Source organism: Stegostoma tigrinum, unplaced genomic scaffold, assembly GCF_030684315.1.
Source record: "Stegostoma tigrinum isolate sSteTig4 unplaced genomic scaffold, sSteTig4.hap1 scaffold_86, whole genome shotgun sequence".
Classification (NCBI taxonomy): Eukaryota; Metazoa; Chordata; class Chondrichthyes; order Orectolobiformes; family Stegostomatidae; genus Stegostoma; species Stegostoma tigrinum.
Genome location: NW_026728811.1, coordinates 317,331 through 328,069, shown reverse-complemented (window position 1 = coordinate 328,069; position 10,739 = coordinate 317,331). Strand labels below are relative to the sequence as shown.

Sequence of the window (10,739 nt, the reverse complement as noted above, 5' to 3'; positions counted from 1 at the left end):
GTTTGATTCCAGCCGTGGGTGACTGACTGCCTGTGTGGAGTTTGCACATTCTCCCTGTGTCTGTGGGTTTCCTCAGAGTGCTCCCACAGTCCAAAGATGCACAGGTTAGGTGGATTAGCCATGTTACATTGCCTGTAGTGTTTAGAGAGAGGTAGTTCAGGTGGGTTATAGATCGGGCTGGGATGCTCTGAGGTTTGGTGTGGACTTGTTGGGTTGAAGGGCTGTTATGGTTCCGGAGTGTTGAGCAGATGGTGGAGAATCTGAGATAACAGGCCAACTAGGACTGAAGGAACAGGAAGTCTGATGTCTCAGGCCGAGACACCCTTCCTGAAGTTTTGATCAGGCTGTTTTTTAAACTTGGTTTAATGAGACTGCACCAGTCCTGGAAACACTGCAATACCAGGATGATGCGTGGAGAGGATGGAGCAAGACCCTGTTCCAATTCCTGCTCCAAAAATCAGTTTAACATAGGGTCCTTAAGTAAAGGACATGTCCACATATTAAAGCTGATAAGAACAGATTTTTCTTTATTTGAAAAAATATACTTCATTCACAAGATGTACAAAAAATAAAACATGTTTATACACCTACCCAGTCATGCAAGCTGCTCCTGGTTACCCAAGGGGCTACGTACACCAAATAAAGGGAAAAAAACAAAACAAAGCAAAAGCAAAACAAAAGAAAAAATACCCCGGCAGTCGTCTTCCCCGCACAGTTCCCGTTGGCCCCCTGACGAGCTGGGGAAGGCGCCAGCTGGGCCCAGTTACCAGATAGGGCCCTTGTTTCTATTCTGGACGAGGGGTTTCATACGGCGGTCTTTCCCCACCGCACCTTGGCGGTAGCTTTCCCAAGCTTTCGTGTGTCCCTCAGCACGTAGTCCTGAGCCTGGGAGTGCGTCAGTCTGCGAAACGCGGTCGGGGTCAGTTCTTTCAGCTGGCAGACCAGCAAGTTGTGGGCAGACCAAAAAGCGTCTTTCACCGCATTGGCAGTTGATGTTGGGCTCGGTGTGCGTCCCGGGAAACAGCCCGTAGAGCACGGAGTCCCATATCACTGATCTGCTCGGGACAAACCTCGACAAATACCACTGCGTCCCCCTCCAGACCTCCTGCGCATAGGCACACACCAGAAGGAGGTGATCGACAGTCTCGTTACCCCCCCCCCCCCACCCACAACGCTGCAGCTGCCTCGGACAGCGTGCGGTGGCGCAGAGATTCCGGTAATGCATAAAGGATCTCACTGGCAGAGCCCCTCTCACCACCAGCCAAGTAATGTCCTTGTGCTTGTTTGAAAGTTCTGGCGATGAGGCATTCTGCCAAACGACTGTGGCAGTCTGCGGGGGGGAGCCACATGACGGGATCCACCCTCTCCTTTTCTTGAAGGGTCTCGAGGAAACTACGTGCTGACCACTGCCTGACGGCCTTGTGGTCAAAGGTGTTTCCTTTCAAAAATTTCTCCACGAAGGACAGGTGGTACGGGACAGTCCAACTACTCGGAGCGTTCCGCAGCAATGACGCCAGGCCTATCCTTCGCAATACCGGGGACAGGTAGAACCTCGGTAAATCGGGACACTTGGTGTTTGCGTGCTGAGGATCTACGCACAGCTTGATGCAGCCGCACACAAAGGTAGCCATCAGGGCGAGGCTGGCGTTCGGTACATCCTTTCCCCTATTTTCAAGGTCTTTGCACATGGTGTTCCTGCGGACCTGGTCCATCCTTGACCCCCACGTGAAGTGGAAAATGACCTGGGTGACCGCAGCGGCGCAGGTCTAGGGAATAGGCCAGGCCTGGGCCACATACAACAGTACCGAAAGCCCCTCGCACCTGACAACAGGTTTTTACCTGCGATCGAGAGGGACCGGAATGCGCACCTGCCTAGCTTCTGCCTCAGTTTGGAGATACGCTTCTCCCAAGTCTTAGTGCACACCCCAGCTCCACTGAACCAAACACCCAGCACCTTCAGGTAGTCTGTCCTGACGGTGAAGGGGATGAAGGAGATGTCGCCCTAGTTCCCAAAGAACATGGCCTCGCTCTTACCCCTATTGACTTTGGCACCCGAGGCCAGTTCAAACTGGCTGCAGATGCCCAACAGCCGTCTCGCCGACCGACGATCAGTGCAGAAGGTGGCAACATCGTCCACGTACAAGGAGGTCTTGACCTGAAGGCCTCCGCTGCCTGGGATAATCACGCCCTTCAGGCTCATGTCCTTCCTGATGGATGCAGTGAAGGGCTCCATACTGCACACGAACTCGCAGGAGAGAGCGGGCAGCCCTGCCTGACTCCAGATCTGATGGGAAGACTGTCCGATTCCCACCCGTTGATCGAGACTGCGCTAATGATGTTGGTGTAGAGCAGTCGGATCCAATTGCGGATGCCCTTTCCAAACCCCAATTTGGAAAGGATGTCCCTCATGTAAGCATGGGAGACCGTGTCGAGGGCCTTCTCCTGGTCCAGGCTAACGAGGCTGGTGCCCACCCGCCTGTCCTGCACGTAGGCGATCGTATCCCTGATGAGCGCGAGGCTCTCAGCTATCTTCCTGCCCGGCACAGCACAGGTTTGGTCAGGGTGAATCACCGACTCCAGGACAGACCTGACCCGGTTGACTATGACCTTGGCCAGGATTTTGTAGCCCACGTACAATAGTGAAATGGGACGCCAATTCTTAACTTCTTCCCTCTCCCCCTTCTTCTTGTAAATGAGGGTGATGATGCCCTTCCTCATGGACTTGCACATTTCCCCTGCCCGAAGTGCACGATCGCACACCTCCAGCAGGCCCTGGCTGACCAGGTCCCACAGAGCGGAATACAGCTCAACCAGTCTTATCCCGTCGCTCCCAGGATTGTTATTCCTCTCAAAGGACTTGAGGGCTCTGGTCAGCTCGTCCAGGGATATCAGCCGATCCAGCCACTCCCTTGTGCCGTCGTCTAAGACCTCCGTGATAGATGACAGGAATTACTCGGAGGCCGTGCTGTCCGTGGGTTTCGCGGTGTACAGTCTGGCATAGAAGGATCTGCCGATCCTCAAAATGTCAGGCCGAGACGACGTCACCGAGCCGTCGTCCTCCTTCAGCCAGCTAAGCACAGACCTCTCTTTGCGCACCTTCTGAAAGAAGAAACGCGAGCGTGTCTTGTCGTGCTCCACAGAGTGGACCCTGGACCAGAAGATTATCCTGGAGGCCTCCACGACGAAGAGGGAGACTTGCTGGCCACTCACCTCACGGAGGTCCTCCGTGACATCGACCCCATCGACTGCAGAAGGGGCAGGTTCTGCATCCTTTTCTGGAGTAGCGATAGCTTTCCCTGCCTCTCTCTCGCCTTCCGAACACCCTTGAAGACAAAAAACCCCTTGATGTTCTCCTTCACCATCTCCCAATAGTCGCCCAGAGACTCAAAGAGGCGTTTCACGGTTCTCCAGCCAGCATACTCCCTCTTGAGCTCCTCGATGTTCTCTGTGGTCAACAGAGTTGTGTTGAGCTTCCACGTCACCTTGCTGGCCTGCTGGTCGTCCTGTAAGTGACAGTTGGCCAGCAGGAGGCAGTGGTCAGAGAAGAATACTGGCTCGACGCTGGTGGACCTGACTGAGAACACCTGCGACACAAACAGGAAGTCTATCCTTGAGCTGACAGACCCGTCTGGCCGTGACCAGGTGTGTCTCCAATTCACTCCATCTGCAGGGATGCAGAAGACGTCGAGCAACATGGCGTCCTTCACTGTGACGATCGAGAATCTGGACGTGACTCCCAGCTGACTCCCCCCACCTGCTGTCCCCACGCCGGATCTTCCATCTGCATCAATGATGCAGTTGAAGTCTCCACATAGGATGACCGGTGTGGACGTCGCCAGCAGAGGTGGAAGGCACTGCAGGACGGCCAACTGCTCACTCCGTACCGCTGGGGCATACATGTTGATCAGCCTCAGGGAATCGTTCCTGTAGGTGACATCAGCCACTAGGAGGCGCCCCCCACCACCTCCCTGAACTTGAGAGATGGTGAAGTTGTGCCCCCGCAGCAGAATAGCCAGGCCCGAGGAGCGACAGTCGTTACCCCACAACCAGATCGAAGGCCCACAGGCCCAGGCTCCCGACCGTTTCCCATACCTGCTGAGGTGCGGTATCCCGCACTCCTGCAGAAACAGGAGGTCTGTCTTGACGGTGGTTAGGTAGGCCAACGTGGACGCACATCTTGCTGTGGACTTGACCCTGTGCACATTAACACTCGCAACTCATACCCCCATTGTGGGCAAGGACCACAGTACCCTCCCCGAGTCCAAGGTCCAGTCCCTCCTTCTGTCCTTTCATGCCCATTGCCCAGGCGAACTGCTGGATGCTCTCTGGGCTCAGGAAACCATCCGTGCTGCCTTCCGGGTCGTGTCCCACCATCGGGGGTACGGAGGCAGGAGGGTCCGGCTATGGGTCAGACTGGGGACACACTGTTCCCTGCTTCCCTTCTGATGGTTCCAGAGGGCCCTCCAGGGACCCAGTGGCGCGTGGCTGGGTGTCGGAGGGAGCCTCAGGATGTCTCCCATCCCCTGGAAGCCGGGTGCTGCTTTCCTTCTCGCTGGAAATCTTCACCTTCTGCTTTGGGCGGACCTCCTCTGAATCCCCCTCGTCAGAGGAGCTCTTATAGCACCCCCGTAGCTGCCTCTTCCCGCCTGATGGTTGCGGTGCTGGGGCCCGCCTTCCTCCTTGCCTTCCAGACTGTCGTCCACTCCCATGGGTCACCTGTCGCCTCCTCCATCGACTCCGGGTTGTTGGCGGGGGAGTGCAGAGCCTGCAGGGGCGCTTTGCTGGCCTCAGGTCCATCCTGCGGGGCTTGTCCCTCCTGCACGACCTGGCCCTCCTGCACACTAGGGGGTCCTTGCAGGGGCCTGGTGCCTTCCTCTCCTCCAGGGGGCTGGCCCGCATTGCCCCTGCCGGCGACCTGGGCGTAGGTGGTCCCCCGGCACGGGCATGCCCGACAAATGTTGCAGCTTTTTTTCTTTTGGGCAATCCTTTGCGAGGTGTCCCTCCTCCCTGCAGTTCCTGCAGATGGTGGCTTTGCAGTCGACCGCCACGTGACCTGACCTACCACAGGCATGGCAGACTTTTGGTTGCCCTGCGTAGGTCAAGTAGCCCCTGCTCCCGCTGATTGTGAATCTGGAGGGTGGGTGTATGATGTTCCCATCCGCGTCCGTCCTCAGCGTCACCCTGACCTGTCTTTTCTGGTCCAGATCTGGAAGGGTCCGTTATGTTGGTTAGGTCCCCTTCCACCTTCACATACCTTCCAAGGAATGTCAGAACATCAACTGCTGGCACATGCGGGTTGTCCATGTGTGCAGTCACCATACGGCTCCTCTGCACTGGCATCACGAACAGCGGGACGGCTGTCAGTACAGAGAGGGGGCCCTCACCACTTTTCTCCTTGAAAACCTGCAGGAAGCGCTCGCAAAGCTTAGCACTCCTGAATGTTACATCAAAGAATTCTCCCCCGGGGATATCCTGCACTCAGTAAATGTCCGTGGCAGAAAACCCACAACAGTCCAACAGGACCGTCTTCACAAAGAAGGTCCGGTCCACAGGTGCACCTTCATCCACTTTCTCCACAGAAACTCACAGTGTTCCGGACCCCCTGACCCGGGACACGAGCCCTCGCCACAGCCATTGTCGCAGGTCAGCTGCCCGTCATTGTCTGCATCAGCTGTCCATACGAGCATCTTCACCAATCCCACCCGCTGTGCTCTTCCTTCTGCCCTGTAAATCTCTCATCATGCAAATCTCTCCTGAGGGCCACGAATGATTCTATTTCCAGTGCCTTCTCAGGCAGTGCATGGCTGGCAGGAACCACTCGCTGAACATGGTGGGTCTACTTCCCTCAATAAATATGACTCTTCAGTACAAAAAAGACGATTCACCACCCCCTCCCTCCAAACCCATCCCACCCCATCTGTTTCTTTGGAATGTGTAACTGCCTGCAGTGTCAATGTGCCTGCAGTTGCTAAAAGGGTCTGATTTTGTGCTGTTCTATTCTGTGCACTAAACAAACTGAACTGTTTGCAAAGCAATAAATGCCTGCCTCTTCCCAAATCGAATCAAAGCAAATACTTGAAACAAATTCCAGTTCTGATCAACTTATATCCCTGTCAGGAAGTACTGGGTCACAATTATAAACAGAATTTCTTAGACTAATCCATCTGACCAGCAACATATGAACTCTGGTCCCCAAACCACTCCAACATCCGGAACATCACTCCCCTCCCTTCATGGAAATGAACAGCGTGATGGTGGATATTAAGTTCAGTACATTGAGTAAGTCACAAATGGTTTGGCTTCGACTCTAAACATTCCAATTACAATCTGCTAATTTAGAATTGCAAATTAACATCCAAGAGCTGCAGAGATATAAAGGATGGAAACAGACTGAATGCCGCAACTTGTCTATTTGAACCAGATATCCTAAATTATTTTAGTCCCATTTCCCACCATTGGGCCCGTATCCCTCTGTCCCCTTCCTATTCATTTGCCAATCCTGATGCTGTTTAAGAGCTGGGATTGTACCACCTCCTCCATACATGCAGCATTCTCTACATGTAAAACTGTCCCTCCGGTCCCTTCTAAATCTTTCACATCTCAACTTAAACCCATGCTGTCAGGTTTGGATTCCTTTCCCTGAGGGAAAGGTATTGCCAATTCACCCCATCCAAGCCCCTTGTGATTTTATAAGCCTCTGTAAGGTCACGCCTCAGCCTATGACGTTCCAATGAATCAGCCCCAGCCTATTCAGCCTCCTCTCCCTGTAGCTCAAACCATTCATTCCAAGCACCATCCTTGTAAATCTTTTTTTTCTGAAACCTTTCAGTTCAACAACTTTCCTCTAGCAGGGATATTTTAACTGAGTGCAATATTCTAAAAGTGGCAATGTTCTGTACATCTGCATCATAACGCCCAAACTCCGATAGACAATGCATTGATCAATAAAAACAAGCATGCCAAATGCCTTCTTGACCACCCTGTCTAACTGTGGCTCCACTTTCAAGGAACTATGCATCTGCACCCCAATGTCTCTGTTTGGTGACCCTCCACAAAGTCCGACCATTAACCTGTAAATCATGCCCTAGTTTGCCTTACGAATTCACAACACCTCACATTTATCTAAACTAAACTCTATCTGCCACTACTCGGCCCATTGGCCCATCTGATCAAGGTCCCATTGTACTCTGAGAAAACATTCCTCACTCTCCACAACAACATGAATTTTGGGGCCATCTGCAAACTTCCTAACCATCCCTCCCATGCTTCCATTTAAATCATTTATATAAAGTTATGGATAAGCAGTGTCCCAGCACTGATTCTTGTGACACACCACAGGTCACAGGTCTCCAGTCCGCCATCACTGTGCCTCCTGCCTTCAAGCCAGTCTTGGGTCCAAACCACTGGCTTCCACTGCATTCCATGTGATCTAACCAGTCGACCATGAGGAACCTTTTCAAACACCTTTCTGAAGTGCATCCAAACAATGTTTACCCTCTCTGCCTTCATCAACCTTCGTTGTCACCTCTGCAAAATCCTCAAGTTAGTGGGACTTGATTTACATCACATCAGCACCAGAGTCAGATAACTGGGAACAGCACGTGAAGCAAAATGTGTACATGAGATAACAAAGTGTTGAGCTGGATGAACACAGCAGGCCAAACAGCCCACAGCCAGCAGCCCCAGAGGACAGCCACGCTGACCCTTGCCAAATTTTCACCATCCCCCAGACCTCCCACTGACTGAGGTCAAACGGTTAGTCCCCAATAAGGGGCTCACCTTTGTCCCCATTCACCCACACATCTACGAATGGCAGTCACGTTAGGGCATCGAGCAGTTTTGTTTTTTTTTGCCACCTTTGCCTCTCCAGCTATCTTCTCCTCTATCCAAGATAATAAAGTGGGAAGCTGGAAGAACAAAGCAGGCCAAGCAGTATCTCAGGAGCACAAAAGCTGACGTTTCGGGCCTAGACCCTTCATCAGACAGGGGGATGGGGTGAGGGTTCTGGAATAAATAGGGAGGGGGGGGAGGTGGACCGAAGATGGAAAGAAAAGAAGATAGGTGGAGAGGAGAGTATAGGTGGGGAGGTAGGGAGGGGATAGGTCAGTCCAGGGAAGATGGACAGGTCAAGGAGGTGGGATAAGGTGAGTGGGTAGGAGATGGTGGTGCGGCTTGGGGTGGGAGGAAGAGATGGGTGAGAGGAAGAACAGTTTAGGGAGGCAGAGACAGGCTGGGCTGGTTTTGGGATGCAGTGGGGGAAGGGGAGATTTTGAAGCTGGTGAAGTCCACATTGATACCATTGGGCTGCAGGGTTCCCAAGCAGATTATGAGTTGCTGTTCCTGCAACCTTCAGGTGGCATCATTGTGGCAGAGCAGGAGGTCCATGGATATGTCATCTAAAGAATGGGAGGGGGAGTTGAAATGGTTTGCGACTGAGAGGTGCAGTTGTTTATTGCGAACCGAGCGGAGGTGTTCTGCAAAGAAGCCCCCAAGCCTCCGCTTGGTTTCCCCAATGTAGAGGAAGCCACACCGGGTACAGTGGATGCAGTATACCACATTGGCAGAGGTGCAGGTGAACTTCTGCTTAATATGGAATGTCATCTTGGGGCCTGAGATAGGGGTGAGGGATGAGGTGTAGGGGAAAGTGTAGCACTTCCTGCGGTTGCAGGGGAAGGTGCCGGGTGTGGTGGGGTTGGAGGGCAGTGTGGAGCGAGCAAGGGAGTCACGGAGTGAGTGGTCTCTCCGGAAAGCAGACAAGGGTGGGGATGGAAAAATGTCTTGGGTGGTGGGGTCGGATTGTAGATGGCAGAAGTATCGGAGGAAGCTGCGTTGTATCCGGAGGTTGGTGGGGTGGTCTGTGAGAATGAGGGGGATCCTCTTAGGGCGGTTGTGGTGGGGGCGGGGTGTGAGGAATGTGTTGCGGGAAATGTAGGAGATGCGGTTAACGGTGTTCTTGACCACTTTGGGGGGAAAGTTGCGGTCCTTGAAGAACTTGGACATCTGGGATGTGCAGGAGTGGAATGCCTCATCCTGGGAGCAGATACGGCAGAGGAGGAGGAATTGGGAAGAGGGGATGGAGATCCCTCTATCCATCTCCTCTGTCCATCTTTGATTCGCCTCTCCCTCTCTCCCTATTTATTTCAGAGCCGTCTCCACATCCCCCTTTTCTGATTAAAGGTCCAGGCCTTAAACATCAGCTTTTGTGCTCCTAAGATGCTGCTTGGCCTGCTGTGTTCAGCCAACTCCACACTTTGTTATCTCGGATTCTCCAGCATCTGCAGTTCCCATTATGTCTGATACAAAATGTGTACATTACTGGTTAAAAATACTGAAATAATTTCATTGACTTCAACTTTAAAATCAAAGGCTGGAGTCAGCAGCTCAAAATATATCAGAAGCACTGGGGTGAGGAGAAACCCACAGTTCAGGAAACGCCCAGGATTCAGGATGATGTCAATTGCCCGTGTGTGATAACATCACCCACTTGAACACAGAGCATTTGGGCCTGCACAAACAGGTGGTGTGCACGAAGGATGTGAGGGTCTGGGGAGTGATCGAAAGGAGATTGATCAGAATGATTCAGGAACTAATGGATATTAGTTGCAAGGTCAGGTTGGAGAAATTGAAGTTTTTCTGCACAAAGCGAACGAGACTGATGATCTTCGACAAAGCTGTCTAGGTCTATGATACTCCCGAACATCCCAGATGTCATCTTTTTTCAAAAACTGCAACTTCCCCTCCACAGTGATCAAAAATGCCCTTGACCGTGTCTCCCGCATTTCCTGCAAGTCATCCCTCTCGCCCACTATTCGCAATAATAACCAAAACAGGATACCCCTCGTCCTCACGTACCACCCGACCAACCTCCAAATCCAAAGCATCATCCTCTGACATTTCCGCCATCTGCAATCCGACCCCACCACCAAAAACATTTTTCCGTTCCTACCCTTATCTGCTTTCTGGAAGGACCACGCTCCCCGTGACTCCCTTGCCTGCTCCACACTCCCCTCCAGCCCCACCACCCCCGGCACTTTTCCCTGCAACCGAAGCAAGTGCATTACCTGCCCCTATATCTCCCCCTTCACCCCAATCCCAGTCCCGAGGAAGACTTTTCACATCAAACAAATGTTCATCTGCACATCTGTCAATGTTATGTACTATATCCGCTGTTCCCTTTGCGGCCTCGTCTACATCGGGGAAACCAAGCGGAGGCTTGGAGACCGCTTTGTGGATCACCTATGCTCTGTTCGCAACAAACAACTACACCTCCCAGTCGCAAACCATTTCAATTTCCACCCACCCCCAACTCCTCGGATGGCATGTCCATCCTGGGCCTCCTGCATTGCCACAATGATGCCACCTGAAAGATGCAGGAACAGCATCTCATATTTCGCTTGGGAACTCTGCAGCCCAAGGGTGTATCAATGTGGATTTCACAAGCTTCAAAATCTCCCCTCCCTTGCCCACATGCCAAAACCAACCCAGCTAGTCCCTGCCTCCCGAACCATTCCTCCCATCTCAAGCCCCACTCCCATCCACTATCCTCACCCAACCGCACCCCCCCGCCACCACGACCTGTCCGTCCTCCCTGGGCTGACCTATCTCTCCCTAACTCCACATCGACATTCACCCTCACTGGTTCTAACCCCAACTCTTTGACCTGCCTGTCTCCTCTCACCCTCCTTTATCCATCTTGCATCCGCCTCCCCATCTCCCTATTTATTTCAGAATCCCCCTTC

General features: G+C 52.8%; 1 pseudogene; it reads right to left on the bottom strand.

Annotated features, from left to right (window-relative positions):
- Window positions 1–366: 366 nt before the first annotated feature.
- Window positions 367–543, bottom strand: LOC132209333 (U2 spliceosomal RNA; annotated as a pseudogene).
- Between the last annotated feature and the right edge of the window lie 10,196 nt (window positions 544–10,739).